At 40.8% G+C, this 17,794-nt stretch overlaps 1 protein-coding gene across 1 annotated transcript in view; it reads right to left on the bottom strand.

The window, feature by feature from the left end:
* The window catches only part of LOC133446041 (receptor tyrosine-protein kinase erbB-4-like), a 377,138-nt gene that overhangs the window by 358,190 nt on the left and 1,154 nt on the right, over window positions 1-17,794 (bottom strand). The window lies entirely within an intron of this gene.

Here is a 17,794-nt window from a genome sequence, read left to right as displayed (position 1 = left end):
CAACCTTTTTCGACCCAAATTCTTTCTTCCATTTTTTTTAGCATCTTTTACTAAGTATGGGATTTTATATTCTTAAACATTTTGAGCAGTCTTAGGAGGATTAGTGTCTAATATAAAATAGGTTTGACTGAAAAAGTCCAAAAAGTGTAATGTGTATGAAGAGCTGGGATAAAAACATCACAAATAAAATCATCATTATGATGTGCCCTTGTACAGTAAAAGGTACGGTAGTTTACCACATTTACTGGTTCTCCTTCCCAAGTGAATGAAACAAGTCTGACTTTCTTGGACTAATGTAGTAAATTGTTTTTGTTTTGTTTTTTTCTACCATTGTGAACACATATTGACTTGGTCACAAAATAGTTTAAAGCTATTTCTTTTAAATAACACAAGCCTGAGAAATAGTCCTTGAATTCGGAGACACAACATAGAATGCATTTGACAAAATCGATTTTTAAATAAAACAGTAAATCAAGAGAAACAACAGAGAAATCCAAACCGCGCCACATGGTCAAATGAAGAGGTTCACACTTAATTAAAAGAAGTGAATCCTCAAGAAGACAAGTAGCCCTAACCTGAATTCAGAGTCACAAAGGGCCTCGGTTTTATCGGCTCCTGTGAGTAATCAATATTAATCACTGAAAGAAAGACAAGCACAGGAAATGTATAAACACCCCACGGTCACTTCTCATTCTTGTGCTGCAAAGGTAAGATGAGCAACTAATTGTGGCACCTGCAATGAGAGGACTGTAAACTGCCAACACATTGGTTTTATCCCAAAATAATACTTGGCCTGTGAAATACGCATTCATTTGTTTTGCATATGATTCACATCATATAGCCAAGGGTCCTCGTGTCTAAAGGCAACATTGCCAAGGAATCCAAAAAACAACATGACTGTTATTGTATTGTGTAAAGTGGAATGTGTTGCACCATGACAGTATGTAACTAATCCAAAATAGTACATTTGAAAGTGGACAGTTCAAAGAACTTCCCACTATTCCATTGTTTGTTGAAAAACTTTCACTAAACATAAACTTGATGTAAGGATTTCCTGTACAGTATGTCTCTGACATCATTCTCTTGAAGTTTTGCCCATTATTCTATTGTATTCTATTGTATTATATTCTATTCTGTTCTATTCTATTGAAAATACTTTATTAATCCCCAAAGATAAATAATAGATAAATAATCAATTTAATCACTAATCGATTATAATTAATCATTTATGCAGAGCATTTCAGCATTTTGGTTGAGTTGAGGTGTGGACACTGACTCAGCTGCCATTTTAAAATAATTTTGTGTTAGATTTGCTGATATAGTAGGTTTGTTATTTTGATGCATGATTCCCATTATGGCCAAGATGATGGACGGATGGCCTCATACTTGGCTTTAGGATAATTCACAGAGAAGAGTTCATGGTCGTTATATTGACTGCATCACCCTTCCACCACCACCCTTGATGGTTGGTATGCTGTATTTGATTTTTGCCACGTGCCACAGTTTATTATGTCCAAGGCTGGCATATTCACTCCACTTTGGTCTTCCAGATCTAAACAGCACTGTTCCAGACGTCTTGTGGGTTGTTAAGATCCAACTTTACAACCCAATGCAATGCTGCAACATTTGCTTTCAAAGGGCTGCCATGGAGAAGGCTGGCAACCCTTTCAAAACAATTCCCACTTGTTCATTTTTTTTCCCGAACTGTGCTGTCATAAACGTTCATTTGTTTGTTTGTTCATTCACAGAAACTACTAAAACTGAATATACTCTATCTATTTGTTTGTTTGTTTGTTTTGATCACATTGGGACATCCAATCCCTGGAAAGCCTCTGATGTTTTTCACTTGGAAATATAATGTATCACTCTCAAATAACTGACTTTTTTTCTAAATTATGATACGATGTAAAAATGGAAAGATGCTGTACCTTAAAAGTAAGAAGGCAAAAGAAGCCTTTGTATTAATGCTATCAGGCAATAATGAAGAAGTGACAAAGTCCAAACGTAAATATTCTGCTTTTAGGTGTCATTTTCAAGGTTTGGTTTAATTTCTTATGATTAAAACTTATTTTTTAATTTCTTTATTCTAAGAAAGGCTATAGCGCAGCCATGCCTTGAGTCTGGCAGACGATGGATTTCTTTGTTAGTTTGGATAAAAAAAATATTTTACAACAACATGAACCCTTTTACAGCATTCCGTATAATTGAATTTACAAAAAATACTTCCATAAGCCTATGCAAAAGCCATGAGCAAATGTTTTGGTAGGCTGGCAAAGGTTTCCTGGTTGCTGGTTGTGTGACGAGAACCACTGATAAAAATGGTTGACAATAAAAACTGTCATTGTGTTGAGACCCATAGTCATAAGAATACCCTTGATGGATTGCCAGATTCATCATGTTAAAAGGCAAACTATTCCTACCTGCACCAAGCTTTGCTTTCATTTCTGTGGCTTGTCTGTGGAGTTTGGACATTTACACATCGTGATACAGGTTCTACGAAAATACTGGTAATATTATTATCATGGCTGAGCTACTGGCGGTGTTGCTACTTCTGGAGAGTCAAATTGGGATCTTTTCCTCAATAAACCCATAACTTAGTATAATATTTTGTAATTTTTCTTAATGCTTTGTCTATGTTTATCTATGTCTTTATCTGATATTGACTGTAATCGTTATTATGTATTAAAAAAAATTGTAACAGCTTCACAGACTTTCAAGCGACGCATCTGTGCTGGGGTGTTAAAGGAAGTCAATATCTGTACAACTCTGAAGATGATAATAACGCGAAGAAGAAAGGGAAGGAGAGAAGGCAGCCGCCTGACACAGCTCAGCTAGGGGATCCCATGCCAATCGAAGCATGGCCTTTTAGCCGAGCACTCTGTCAGAGATGCCAGTTTGACGGACGGTGCTCGCCCAAGTGACATTTCTCCGGGGTAGGAAAGAGGGGACAAAAGTGTGAAACATCACAGGTTGTTAAAGAGAAACAGGGTAAGAAAAGAGCAAGAAAGGATCCATAAGCATCAGGGAGAGACGGGGAGAGTCACTTTTATGTTATTTCCTTAGATTTGATAGTCCCCTTATAGAAGTAGAGCTATACTATTTAAAACTTCCTTGATCTGGAAATTTGGATACAACTGATTTTTACTTGGGATTGCACTCCGATACATGTGCAGGGCTTTTTCTTCTTTTTTTTTAAAGACATATTGCACATCTGCTATTATGGTTTGCATATGAGCAATACAAAGTAACAGTGAAGGGTATAAAGCACTTCAGTGATTTTCACATTAAAAGCATATGTGACTAACATTGTAATACCTTCCACCCATTGCCACTAGTTTCTGGGAGCAAGGCTGAATTCACCTCATAATACCTACAAGGCTGTTAAACAGGTGAGGGAGCGTGGAAGGAGCGCTTGTTTATTGGCTCAGAGGTCATTAGCATCACATCCATTAGTGCACTGCCAGCTCCACTGCCCTTCTCCGTCACTCAATCCTCCGAGACAGACTGGCTGTCACTGCAGCGTGGCGGCCAGCAAGCTGCAACGCCCCAAACACTCGTAATGCCAACTTTTGCCAGCTTTGTATTTATGAATTTGCTGCCTGAATTTGAATCATAGTTTTAAAAATAAATCTACAGAAGTTTAGAATGACAAAGGATTAATAACAAAATACACTCATTCATTTGTTTTAACCCTGTGGAAGTTCCTTTATGATCTATTACACATACTTATTTGAAAAAATATATAATTTATTTTCAAATTCACAAGTACTTTCTGCACTTATGTTTTTCTCTTATAGGATCTTGATTCTGCCAAGTTATGAAATTCTTCAGATGAGCAATTTTAATACATCACCTTCACCTTACAACAAGAGGTCTGTGATTGCTTTTGTTTAAAGTCTGCAATTACAATAATTATGAGGCTCAGAGCTGATGCACTGACATTGCAGAGTAGTGGAGGGGGTGGTGGAGCCAAATACTTCTTCAGTAGAGAAGAGGAAGGTACTCATTTTAAATATGTTGAGGCTAATTACAGCTGTTCACAGCTGTTTCTATTCATTCTTTTGGATGCTTTTATTACTTAGGTATTGCTAATTACTGGCGCAAGTCACGTCGCAATTTTCAAATCAGTCAAAAATCCATTGTTGTAGTTCTTCGTGGGTGCTGACTGCAAAAATAGCAACTGTTTTCCGTAGTGGTGTAAATTAATCATGTGAGCACTGTTTCCAGTGACATGGCACGGTTAACCTTTTATTAATTCATTATACGGCTGATGTCATACGTTATAAGGTTCCTTTAAGTTTAGTTTTTTTAATTCATACCTGATAAATGTTTAAGTTGGTCTCACTTAAACTTAAAGGTTTGATCACATTGTATTTATCTTGATGAAAGCAAAATTTCCTCCCTTACTGACGTTTTTATAACAATGTACTATTTATTCATTTATTTATTTGTATTCATTTATTTATATTTTGTAACTTTAGTGGCCTTTATTGAGAAGCAGCATCACAAATGAAGTATGTGGGGGAAGGGAGGCGAAAAAGAAAGAAAAGTGCAAAGTTTATTTGGGTTGCATGTTTGAAATACCATATAAAATAAAACTGCATATCCTATCTATCTATCTATCTATCTATCTATCTATCTATCTATCTATCTATCTATCTATCTATCTATCTATCTATCTATCTATCTATCTATCTATCTATCTATCTATCTAATATTATATATATATATATATATATATATATATATATATATATATATATATATATATATATATATATATATATATCTTTTCTGTGTGTTTATCACCCGTCTGCTGCAGGACAGTAGTGTGTGTGTGGGTGTGTGTTTTGGTTGGTAGACAGTCGGGCTAGCTTGCCGACCCCCCGAGGGCCCTGGCTGTTTGACTCTCCATTAGGCTGATGAGGTTTGGCACCCCATGTTGCTGGAGTTACTGTTGAGTTTCAACCCTACTCATGACGAGGCCTAATTAAACCAAGCCCTCAGCCCTAATTTAAGGATAATTAGCTGTAGGGGCTGGCTACCACCACCACAGGCTGCAAGGAGTCTTGTGCGACAGTGTGTGTTAGAAGACAGTTAGTCAAAGAAGGGACAGTTGAATTTAATGAACTCAGCATATAAAGTTTAGGTGATGTTTTTATCCAAATCCATTCATGGTGCACATGTTCCCAGACTGGAAAGCCCAGTTACACATTGAATTACGACAATCACTAGAAAGTAGTGTCTCTTTGAAGCTGGATTGTTAAGAGTCCGGATGTTAGTGATGCATAAACCAACCAACTGGCTCGGGTGGCTCATTTTTTTTTTTTTGTAGGTGCTACGCAGTAAACTGTCCGACCCTTGGGACTGGCCCTATGTTTTGCCATTAAGCTGTACTGACAGTTTGACATTTCCCATGGTAGAGGACTGTGAATCAGGTATGTTTTATTCATCCTATTGACTTTGCATTGCTGCCAAGCCAGACAGAGAGCAAAGCCTGAAGTGTCGTAGGCGGCAGTGAGAGGAAAAGCAGAAGACACCTGTTGTTGTTGTGTTTACTGCTCACATAGCCAGACACAGCTCTGAGACAGCTGGGTGACACATACACAATACACTCATCACCATGCAGACAGAGGCTGGGAGTTATTACCAGCACAGGGAGGATGAAAGTCCTCCTTCACCAGGAAGACTTAAGCCAGTAGGTGTTACGGAGATGCGCAATTACATCCCTCAAGTGGTTTTGTATTTTTTCCCATTACACATTCAGAAACTGAGAGTGTCGACTAAATAAACTAAGCACATTAAATCTGCTTTTTCAAAACTATGGGCTGTTGCTCAGGGTTGCTTTAATACAGTGGTCCCCATACGTTTTCTGGTGGCGTCGGCGTCATGGGGGGGTCATCCGCGGGCCATGCCCCCCCAAATGAGTTATTGTGCCCCCCTCCACTCGCCCACAAGCAGGCCAAGCCTTTGTGTCAAACTTTGTATTTTATTGATTACTTATCTTATTGAACGTGAAATCATCCTTCGTTTAAACATCATGACCAAATCCGCTCCGACCCATATCAGCGCAGACAGACTGCAGCTTCGCCTGAATTATGGTTCCGCATTAAATCGATGGCGTAGCCGACGGCGTAGGGTCGCGGTGCGGTGTGCGTCGCCGCGTACCCTACGCCGTCGTTTCTGCGTTGGTGTGACGCAGAACCATAAATCAGCCACCGGAAGCAAGGGCTCGCTGGGTTGATGTTGATCCGCGGACAAAACTTGTTAAGGAGCATCAAACTCACTCTTATCTACGCGGAAATAACGCTAAAATATAAAGAAGGCTTCCCAAAGTGTGATCTATATGGTGAAATAGGAAAATTAAGATGTGCAACTCTTCTAAAGGTGAGACATGCATTTAATTGACTTCATGGCGCCGGCCTTGGCATTTATTATTACGCAAATGTGGAATGTTTGGGTCTGTCTAATTTCGTCAAATTAAATTTGGAGATTCACCGTTCACATTTTTATGTGTATGCGTTGTATGAGAGAGAGATGGAAAGGGCGAGGGAGGGAGAGACGTGGCCTGTACGTCGTTGTTTTTTGTTTTTTTGCAGTTTGGGTGCACAATACACTTGTGTGTGTGTGTATTAAAAAGAGATTTTGCCGTATGTTGTGTAATTGAAACTGGTTTGCTGTCATCGTTGATGGCAAACTCATATTAAGCATTTACATCATATTGCGTTCTTGAACGGCAGTTTGTGCCCCCCCGTTGGTTATTATGTGCCCCCCAATTAGATCTGTTCTGCCGCCGACTCTGCAGCGTCACAACCCCAAACATTTCCAAAAATTAGACATTAAAACTTATAAAAGTGTGCATCAACATAGTACGACTATAATGCACCACCCGACCATCACGTCCCTTTTTCCTTCAAACTGTTACTTGAATATGAACACATTTGATTAACAGTGTGATTAGAAAATAACAAACTTATGCAACCCCAACCCCAACCCCTTGTACAATTAATATATCTTCTGGGGCCTGAAGAGCAGACTTTGATTTGATTAATATTTCTACCAGATGGCTGAAAAAAAATCGAAGTTCATCAGTGATGCAAACCAATTTTAGTAATTCACATTTGAGCAAATCAACACATCTGGTGGTACTGGACCCTTTTGACTTGTTATTAAGCCAATCGGCTGGATACGTTGCTGTAAGATTCTTTATCAAAATGTTTTAAAAGTCTGGACAGTAAAAGACCTCTAGACGGTCAATATCTTCCCTCGGACCAAATGTAGGTGAATTATGTCAGAAGAGACATGATTTGTAAAGTGCTCCCCCTCATCTCCAGGCATGTCACGTGGGGCTGGGAGCCGGGGGCCGCGACCAGAGCCTCTTCCAGGACAAAGCAGTTGGAGCAGGGAGACACTGTGGGCCTTGTTCCCCTTTTGCCAGCTCCATGTCAATTGGGTGTTTGCTTACTAGGAGAACCAGGACCCCCCTGGAGGAGAAGCAGCATCCAGCCTGAACTGAAGCACACATATCCAGGATGTACTGTAAAGGAGATACATTTTTTTTCCTATTAAGGGTCGCAGGATGGTTCTGCTTGAGACATTTTAGAATACAAGAATTAGACTCAATAGTGCAGTCATGAAGATATATAGGTTGAAAACTCTAGAACATTTTTTTTTCTATAAAGTTCATAGTAAAACAGCTACATAAAAATGCTTAGTCACCCAACTAACTTTAGAGATACATCAGCCAACGGTCTTGAATATATTGCTTTTTCTTTGTCTTTAACTTTATCTGAGTGAATCTCCACAGCGTCTGGCTCGGTCTCACCAGTGTCCTTGCAAACGCTCTCGGGTGAGCCGTGCCACGTCAAACGCCACCTCATCAATCACCCAGCACCAGCCGTGGAGAGACAGAGCGGTTGGCAGGGAAGAAGGGATGAGAGCAGTAATGAAGGCAGGAATGGGTAAGGTAAACTGTAGCCAGTAGTCCTCCCTCTACGATTATTTTCCTATTCTGCCAAACGGCACCGCCTTACTGCATCTCCAACCTTAAGAACTTCCAACTTTTACAGAGCTTGGAGACTCATCTGTCAGGTCACACAAGCATTTTCTAATCAAGAAATTCATGAGATTAAACACGTGTTTGAGGCAGTGCTGCCAGGTCTCATGAGACCATCAAGTAACTTCAGCAGCCTCAGCTTGATAAACAAGCACAAAAAACTAAGATGGTATGTTAATACCTCAAAGTAAACCTTAACAACATATGAAACTAAAAGTACGGAAGTCTTGAGCAGTTGTGTCTCCGGTTTTAATTCATTTGACACCAACGCTTGGGGAACCCTGAAATGCTTCTTTTTTTTAAATACAAAAAAAAAACAGGTGCCCACAGTGAAAAGAAAAATCTCATGCCACCCTTGGGATTTCATTTTGATAACAAAAACACAAAGGTTATGTGCGTGTTCTCGTCTTCCTTGACTCTCGTATCTTTCAACGAGTCTTTGAACAAACAAGGGGCTACGAGGTGACAAACAAGGGCTCTACATTTTGTACGAATGATGCTTAAGTCCTTTTCTAATGGTCTAAACAACCAGTCGCTCCACGTGATCAACAAAACTCAAAGCACAGCAATCAGGCAGAAGCTTTGCTGTTCGACTTGTGGTTGAGTTTTGCCACAGTTATATCAGTGTGCATCAGATGCGTAGTGGAAAATGACTCAGCATTTCTTTTAGATCGTCTGTATGCTGCAGGAGGTCAGCACAGAGAGCACGGATCTCTCCTTTACAGGAGGGATTTGTGGATGCTATCATGTTACTCATGAGATGGACAACTAGTGGATGGTGAGGAGATGTTGACAAGTAAAAAGTAGTCATGTTTCGGCTATGTCCCTCGCTTGGAGGGGTCACCACAGCAGAGGTTACGTGCAGATCTGCCATATGTTTTACACCGGATGCCCTTCCTGCCGCAACTCAAGGGACAACCTAACACAGCAGGAATTGAAGTGAGGACCTTCTGACTGGGAGGCAATCTTTATCTGAGGCAGGGGTGGTCAATCCTGGTCCTCGAGGGCCAATGTCGTGCATCTTTTAGATGTTTCCCTGCTTCATTGCACCGTGATACAAGTGACTTTGTCAGACCTTGATGACTGCTAATGATGACAATTAATTAGAATCAGGTGTGTTAAGGCAATGAAACATCTAAAACATGCAGGACACCGGCCCTCAAGGACCAGGACTAACCACCCCTTCCTCTAAAGAGCTATTGACTAAATCAAGTAGAATCTTTTGCCCTACCTTGAAGTTCTTTTCCCTTTTCTCTGTCTTTCTTTATGATCTTACATAACCTGATATCTAGTGTGACATCAATGGGGTTTTTCTCCAGTTGGAGAAGGAGAGTGGTTACAGTGTGCTCAGGGAGCAGGATCTTTAGAAGGGGAGGTACACGGGAGCTTCATGGGAGGGTGCTACAGCATGGACTGAGAGGACACCGTTTATCAATGAAAAGAAAGAACATACCAGTAAGTGTTTATTGGATGTTTTTTTCTTTTAATCAAGCCATCATATTTCTACTTCCTTCTTTCATTCCTCCAAAAACATGCAACGTAAGGCTTATTGATGAAATCGACTGCAGGATTGAGCGTGAGGGTGGTTTGTTTATCTAAGTGTGGCCGCGCCGTGGACTGGTGATCCGTCCAGGGTGACCCTGAAAACAGCGGGGAAAGCTGCAGACCCCCGCAACCCTGAATAGGAAGGAGCAGGTATGAATAATGAATTTAAGGGAATAATGAGAAAAAAAAATGCAAAAGTCGCATTTAAACAGAGTTGGCAGCTGTTTTTTGAGGATGGTTGCAAAGAAAAGTGAGTAGAGCAAAGAGGAAGTTGCAGGAATGAAGACGAGAAAGCAAAAGGAGGAAATAAGATATAGACAAACACAGGTGAAAAGAAAGAGGCGTAAAGCTGGGAGCCCTTCAGTAGGTGTGTGTCCTGCAGAATGAAGCGTCCCTGTCAGAGCCCAAGCTTCCCCCCCGGGCTGTCTCTGATTTATTGTCCGTCCAGCCCCTCTGATAGCGACTGCTTTAAGCAAGACTCCCGAGACACTCGCCCATGTGTCCCATCCTCAGATGACACTTCTCCCCCCATGTAGCTGGGTGACTGGCTGCTCCTCTCCTGCTAAAATTAGGGGAATTTTGCTCTTTTGGTCCCTCCATCCATTTTTCCCCGGCTGCTACAAATAACCTTACATCAGCACCCCATTCACCTTGCCACCGGGGGGATAATGTCTCTCTGTGGGAGAGAGGTTTTGGAACAAAAGCAGAGGGGCTGAAAACAGCATGATATGCTCTTTTCAGCCCCTCTTCCCCCCGCCCCATGTGTTTACACATGCTCTGGTGACTGGCGGAGATAAAGCACCCCTGTCTCATGTAAACACTGAAGCACAGTGAGGAAAAATGGCACGGTTCACTTTGAACCTGCATTGTACTAAATCAGCTCTTCTCTAATTTGATTAACACACCCATCATCACGCACGTCCTTTTAGTGAAACATTACACAGATAATATACAGACTGTTGTTACAGTTGTTTAATACTTTATGTTTGGATTTGCTGTAAAAAAAAAAAACAAATCATAAAAAGGAAACAGGAAAAAAGATTACACTCAAAATAACTTTTGAAGCAACAGCGCCACGAAAAATTTCCCAGATAGTATGACTTCATTAGGCTTCAAATGCGACAATTTTGATTCAATTGTAGCTTCTCTTATGTTATGATGTCTAAAGTAAAACCAATAGCTCAGCATCTCACCGTCAATTGTTCTCCTTTTTCTGCTGCAGAACAACAGCATCCGGATGGCTATACAGCCAGCTCCCCCCACCCAAAAAAAGCAGCCAAGGTCAATTGCCTTTCCTGCTCCTCTCATCTTGTGCTTTATGTACCTTCACATCGAGGAAAAAGAGCTGTGCTATTTCTGCCCAGCTGCAAGGTGACTGCTGCCTCACACGAGTGACAGCCACATGGATGCAGCTGGCGAGAAGCTGCATTTCCTCCAAGGTCTTCTACTTTTCAGAACCTGAAAACTTAGAGCTGAAGTATGTAAATGTTGTCCGCTGCTTTTATTGATGATTTCAATGATTGTTAAATTTGTGATGACCTTTGTAGTGTACTATTTGGGAGGGTGGGTATTGGTTATAGTTGCTCCTGCTGTCAATGGACCAGACGTGCACACAAATCTGCCTAACCTGCATGTTTCTGGACCGCTGGATGATGCCAAAGTACAGAGAAAAAACCCACACAAGCAGAAAAAACGGTGAATCTTATTGCTGTATGGTTTTACCCCGCTTGCATTTGATAAATATTGTTAAAAGGTTAAAAAAAATACAATGTTCCTTTCAAAGTAGCCTTAATCCTATAGCTCAGGGGTCTCTGACTCCTGTCCTCTAGGGCCGTAGTCCTGCATGTTTTAGCTTAACTGCACTGGCACTGATGGGCATTAACGGTACATCGAGCAAGGTTAGTCACTAAAACCCTCATATAAATTCCTAGAAAGCCATGATGTGGGATATCACAGTTGTTAAAAGAAGTACATGAGAGTAATGTTCAGTGTCACGTGAACTGCAGTTATTGCGTGCATCACTTCATGTTTAAATGAAACGTGAGGAACATTAATGTAAAAGTGACCATTGTCTGAAACAGACTCCTGAAACCACTGATGCAACATATCTCATATCTGAAAAGGGTTATAATATATATATTGCATCCAGTATATGTATAGTAGTGATTGCTGTGACCATTGGTGGCCTTATAGTCAGATTATCTCTGGTATAATCTTTTGCTTGCCTTTTCTTTTCTGTGAGGTAAACTGCTGAAATTTCACTGGATTTCTATTATTATTTTTCAAATGGGCGATAGCATGTTTGGTGCAGTCATTTTTCATTCTCGCATAGATAAAATGTTTCCCAGTCAGGTCCGTATATCTCCCCCTCTTTCTCTCTCCCGCTCCCACATGCCTCCTCACAGCTGCTCTGACTGACTGCAGACTCATTTATTACAGGTCACAAACGCCAAGTGCTTCATTTAAAAGGACATCCCACCCGTCCCCCAACCTCCCTCCAGCACATGTGAAAAATCGACCTGCAAGAATAGCATGCGGGGCACACCGCTCCATTAGTCGGGGGCCCCGGCAGCACCCAGAAGATTGCAGAGGGGTTTGGGTCGTGCGGGCAAATTCAGAAAGACACGAGGGGTACTTCTGGTCGCACATTTCATTCAGCTGCAGCTTTTATATCAGCATGCAAGGCATCAACGTACAGAACAGAAAACAAGCAAAATCCCCGAAACAAATCTTTGATGGAAATCAAACAAATATTATATTGTGGGTTTTTGACTTGAAAAGACTCAGCACTCTTGGTACTCGTACACTTATTGATGATTTAAGAAGAAATATTTCCCTTTTATTTAGTTTTAATCCACAGAAGAACACTGAAAATATGTCTCACGCTCATTCAGGCACAAATCAGCACATCAAGATCGTATATGGAGCGTGTGTTCCGCCGTCCATATCCGATATCATTCAAAGCCATATGTAATTACATTGTACATGCAGATTAGGCATGAATATTTTAGAGAGGGGATTACTAAAAGAGGAGACAGAGAAGGAGGGAGTCAAGAGAATTCAGCCCTCAAACATACACCCACATGCAGAACTGCATGAAAAGCACGTTTGAAGGTGGAGCGACTCTTTCATGCCCAAGTTGTCAGCCTATTATCATCCTTTCATATGTTTGCCACCATTATTAGCTGTGAGCGGGAATAGAGGAATAACACACACATACAAAAAGTGAGAATAAAACACATCACTCCGGCATGTCAGGCTGTCTGTTCACAGAGAGGAGAAAAAAAAAAAAACAACAAAAAAAAAACGGCAGACCGGCTCTTATCGTCAGACTCTCATTCAAAAGCATGCCGGTAATGAGTGTGTCTTAACAAAGATTAGCCATAATTTCCATTGTCATTTTAATGCTCCCACATTATGTGGAGGCTTACAAAGCCACAGATGAAGGGAGAGGGTGGGCGGAGGAAGAGGAACAAGCAGACACAAGAGTCTTTGGAGCTTGCTTAGTCTGTCAGTCACTCTCTATCCTTCCCACCAAGCCTTCAAACGCAGAGACGGACACAGTCGACTCACACATAAACGGCAGTGCATGTACGTCTTACACACCCTTTGTCACAGCATTCTGAAATTTTCAAATGGTGCTTGTCAAAGGGGTCGGTGCCTGAAAGCCTCCTGCAGCCCTCCGGCGGGATGCGGCGGATAGACGGGCTTATTGTAAGAAGAGTTGCAGCAACAAAGAGGATCAGAAGCCCCGCGAATTGACAGACATACATGGTGCCTTCACGCTCCCCGACATCCGCATTGTTCAGCGAGGGCAGGACCGAGGCGTCCGAGGCCTGGAACCCACATATATGCCTCCTGCTTCAGAGTTAAAGCCTGGAGTGAGCACGGGGGCGTGTGTGTGTAAACGCGTGGGAGCGATTCTTGGAGTGTGTTTGCCAGTGAACGAAGCAAACTGGCACCAGTCAGCAGTTACAACTTTATGTGGCTCCAGTGTAAAACAACATAGAGTAATCAGATTAGGACACTGAAGGTTCAAATTTAAAATAAAGAAAACAAGTCTAACGACTGTCAATTATTTGCAAAAGACTAGTTTTTTTAAAGCAGAGCTCAGTTGTGCAAAATGGCTTAATGTGAAGAAGAAAAAAAGTAAATACGCTGAACTTATCAGGGTTCAAGTTTTATTTCAATGAGAGCAAAAAAGAGGTGGTACATAAAAGAGATTTGTTTTAAAGATGAAGAAGTGCGCAGAGTTTTGAAACATCTACTGTAAAAGAAAAAGAACAAAAAAGTCCACAGAAACTGAACACCTTCTTCATCCTCCTCTTCCACGAGTGTTGGAGAAGCTGCAGTGGCCACTAAGACTGTCAAAAAAGCAACAAGTGCTCTTTAAAGTGAGTGTATCTCCATCCTGAGCTGCTGAAACCTGGCAGCACTGCCCGCCTTCCTGCACCCCATCAGTGTATTATTGTTCCAAAATATTCCTACTTTGGTGGATTTCTATGTGAATGAAAACACCTTTATCATAAATCCTCTCAGTTAAACTTTAAATCTGCTTTTGTGTTAGTCCAGATAACTTATTAAACCTGAAAGCGACATGGAGAGATTAGGCCTCTGTGGAGACTTTGAGTGATTCACATCTGCACTGTGAATGACACGTCTTCATTTGGCCTTTTCCTGGGACTGCTGTTTGCGTTTATTACTTTGCGGCCTGATTGCAAGCAGGAACGTTACAATATCCTTCTTGGTGGCCCCTAAATGCACATTTGCCATCCTAATTAAAGCGCAGCTGATTGATTTCCCCGTTGCCCAGGCTCCGGCCCTAATCTGTCCTAACTAACTGTGCTTTATTGTAAAAGATATCAAGAAGGACTTTGCTAACCATCCTTGTGCATATGAGTGTTTGTTGGACTGCCTTGTTAATGAAGGTCTTCGGCAGCTGCGTGCGCTCAGGGCCAGTGTTTTTGAGAGGCCATCAGTATTTCTGTTTGCATGCCTTTTTCTGCTTCTTTCCCTTTCCCTCTTCTCTCCCCCTCTCACCAACACAAACTCTCAAAGCTCGCTCAATTGTGGAGCACAAAAAAAAAGGAACCATAAAAGCAGACTATCACGGCCTCACAGAGAAGAGAGGGATAAACAAGACATAAACGTCCCATTTTCAAAATACCTTATCAAATCTGAAATAATCTAATTGCTCTTAAGCCACGCAGGAAAACAAAGAATTTATATTTTAAATAAATATGTGATAAACAGCTGCATCCACAGACATTCGTGCCTCTCCAATCCTATTATGATATCCTTCACTAAAGGATCATTTAATGGCTGAGCCGACAATGATACATGGCCAAACACATGCATGTGTGAGGTGCACTTATGAACGCAAGGTGATAAATGAGGGTGTGGGGTTTTGGAAAGGTCACTGAAGATATGATCCAATCATTTCTGCTGGCTGCGGACACTCTGGTTATGAGCCCATCAACGAATCAAAAATTGTGTGTATGGTGTATGGTGGAGAAAAGTGCCTTCAGAAACAAAAAAAAGGAAATCTGAATAATGTACTTGAAACATGCACTTTGAACGTATAAGATGCAACACATAAAGAATAGGAAAGTAAAGCTCCACCAGATCTGGAAAAAGTATATATATATACAGTATATTACTTCTTATATAAAGAATATAAGATCATAAACACACCATATTGTACACATACACTTTTCTCCAGCTGGAGTATTACAGAGATTTATCATTGTGGAATCTTGGGTAACCTTGTGGGGGCTATACATGCATTATAGATACCTGGGGTTCATCTATTATTGTTTTTGGTGTGACAACAGGAGGGATTTAGAGAAAAAAAATAATAATAAATGTGGTTTTCAAGCTTTCATATTTGAATCCAAACAGTTTTTTTTTTTTAATCTGGCTGTAGGGTAAAATCTCCAGGATAATAAAACACAACATGACTCTTTTTTTTTTTTTTTTTTTTTTTTTTCATTCACAGAGCCGAAGATTCATGTCATAATGTAGCCTGGATTAGAAATATTAACATCTTGTCAGACATCTGGTGCTCTACTGGAGAATTGCTGCTGTTTTTCCAATCAAAGTGTGTCATGTATGCAAAAATTGATTTATAAATCAATGGCCTGAATTGTTGCTCTTCATCTGAAAGCCTGACAGAGGCGGAGCGGACAAAAGCACAGAGGATCGCATTCCTTTTCTCAACAAATGCAAGTGGATCAGCATCTAATCAAAGACTGCCATTCTTCCAACATAAAGCCTGGTGGCAGCGGAGGGTCAAAGCTCCTTTAACAGGCAACTGCAGATATGAATGTAAGAGGGCTTTGTGGCACAGCGGAGCTGCGAGGGCTGCAAAATGTGACACCATTCTTCCCCACTGCCTCAGCTGGAAGTCAAAACTAAACTATACAGAGGAGTGAACAAGAAATGTCAGTCTGTGTTGTGAGAGTACAAAAACTGGGTGAAAGAAAGCCTCGTTTCTCCTCATTCTTGCTGATTCTCTGCGCGCTGCACTCAGCGCTTGTAAACATTATGATTTACTGTGATCCCACATCAAACTGGGACATGAACTTCAGTCCTATAAAACCAGGCTCCACCAGAAGGCAATGGGCAAAGTAGGCAATATATATATATATATATATATATATATATATATATATATATATATATATATATATATATATATATATATATATATATATATATATATATATATATATATATATATATATATACATATCCTCCAGCTACATTATTCATCCACATTTTGAGACAGACAACGAAAATAACCAATTGAAAGCAGTGAGATGGCCTCATTTAAATATGTCTCCAAACGGCACATTCCTCCACGCACATCTGCAATTAATAGACCTGAATGCACACCTTCCTACACGTTATATAAATATTCATATCCCAGATAGAGCCTTTGAATGTGGCCATATGGTTCCGACCCGACAGCTGCAGGCATTCCCCAGCATCCCCAGCATCATCAGCTCCGGTGTAAAGATGCAGTCAAATAAAGAAGCGTGTTGCGGTGCAGGGACTCACATGGGCACATTCAGCAGTGTTGCAGACGCGCACGCTGTCTCTGCATATCTAACCCCTGCAGGTCAGCTAGTAAACTCATGTGTTACATGATAAACAAACTGTACAACTAAGTCACAAGAAACGATAAGGCAAGACAAATAATGGATTTCACAATAGCGTGACTGAATAATAAAAAAATACACTTCTACTAAATAAATGATTTAAGTAAATGTGTCTGCGCTCCATACAACGCAGACAACTCGTTCGCGCGCACACGTGCACAGTTTACACACAATTGCGCGCTCGGGGTTCCTTCCTTTTCAAATGGCTGAAGTTAATCCGCGTTTATGCCATTTTTCACACCGATATTCGCATAATCCGCTCTTTCTCCGTTTGTCTGCAGCTTTTGCTTGCGATTTAGAGCTCTACTAGTGGGTCTAGATTCCGTGGGTGTGAAAAACACTCAGAAAAAAAAGTGTTGTCCGCGTGCTGTTCCCCCTGCTCCGTACAGCAGACCCACCAAGATCCGGCATTTCTTTCCTCTTTTCCTTCTAAAATAAGTCGTTTTTTATTTGTACACCGAAATGTGTAAAAGTTCACTTTTTGCTCAGGGGAAGTTGCGAATATTTACTCCTGCAATATTCATCCAACCTCTTAATTCAGACCCTTGAGACGTTTTAGAAACACGTTGATGGGCCTTTAAGATTGGTTTAGATATAAGAATCCCAACTTTTTTTTCCTTTTTTTTTCCAAACAAGCAGTAATGATTATGATTGAAAAGTTTAAATTAGCTTAAGATTTGGAAGCACTGACGTAAACAGGTGCAGGTAAACAATAACACACGTTTCCAAGAACCATTATGGATGGGTCACGTGGAATTATCTCACTATTACTACAGCTTCGGTGTTACATTAAACTCTTATATTTGGACACGTGCGTTTTTTTATATTACCCTAATTACTCGCATAAGGCGAAAATAATACTAAATATGTAGTCACAGTTGATTCACAAATATCAAAGACGCATTCTGGTCGATTTTGTTTCGCCTGAAGGTGATAACGCATAATGAGCGTGATGATGGGATGTTGTTTATTCCATCCATGAGGCGCACACACCGAGCGCACCTATGCCGCCCTGTGCGTAAAGAGCGCC

Source organism: Cololabis saira, chromosome 6 (genome assembly GCF_033807715.1).
Source record: "Cololabis saira isolate AMF1-May2022 chromosome 6, fColSai1.1, whole genome shotgun sequence".
NCBI lineage: Eukaryota > Metazoa > Chordata > Actinopteri > Beloniformes > Belonidae > Cololabis > Cololabis saira.
The sequence above is the reverse complement of the archived record's forward strand: the minus strand, read 5'-3'. Positions and strand labels throughout refer to the sequence as shown.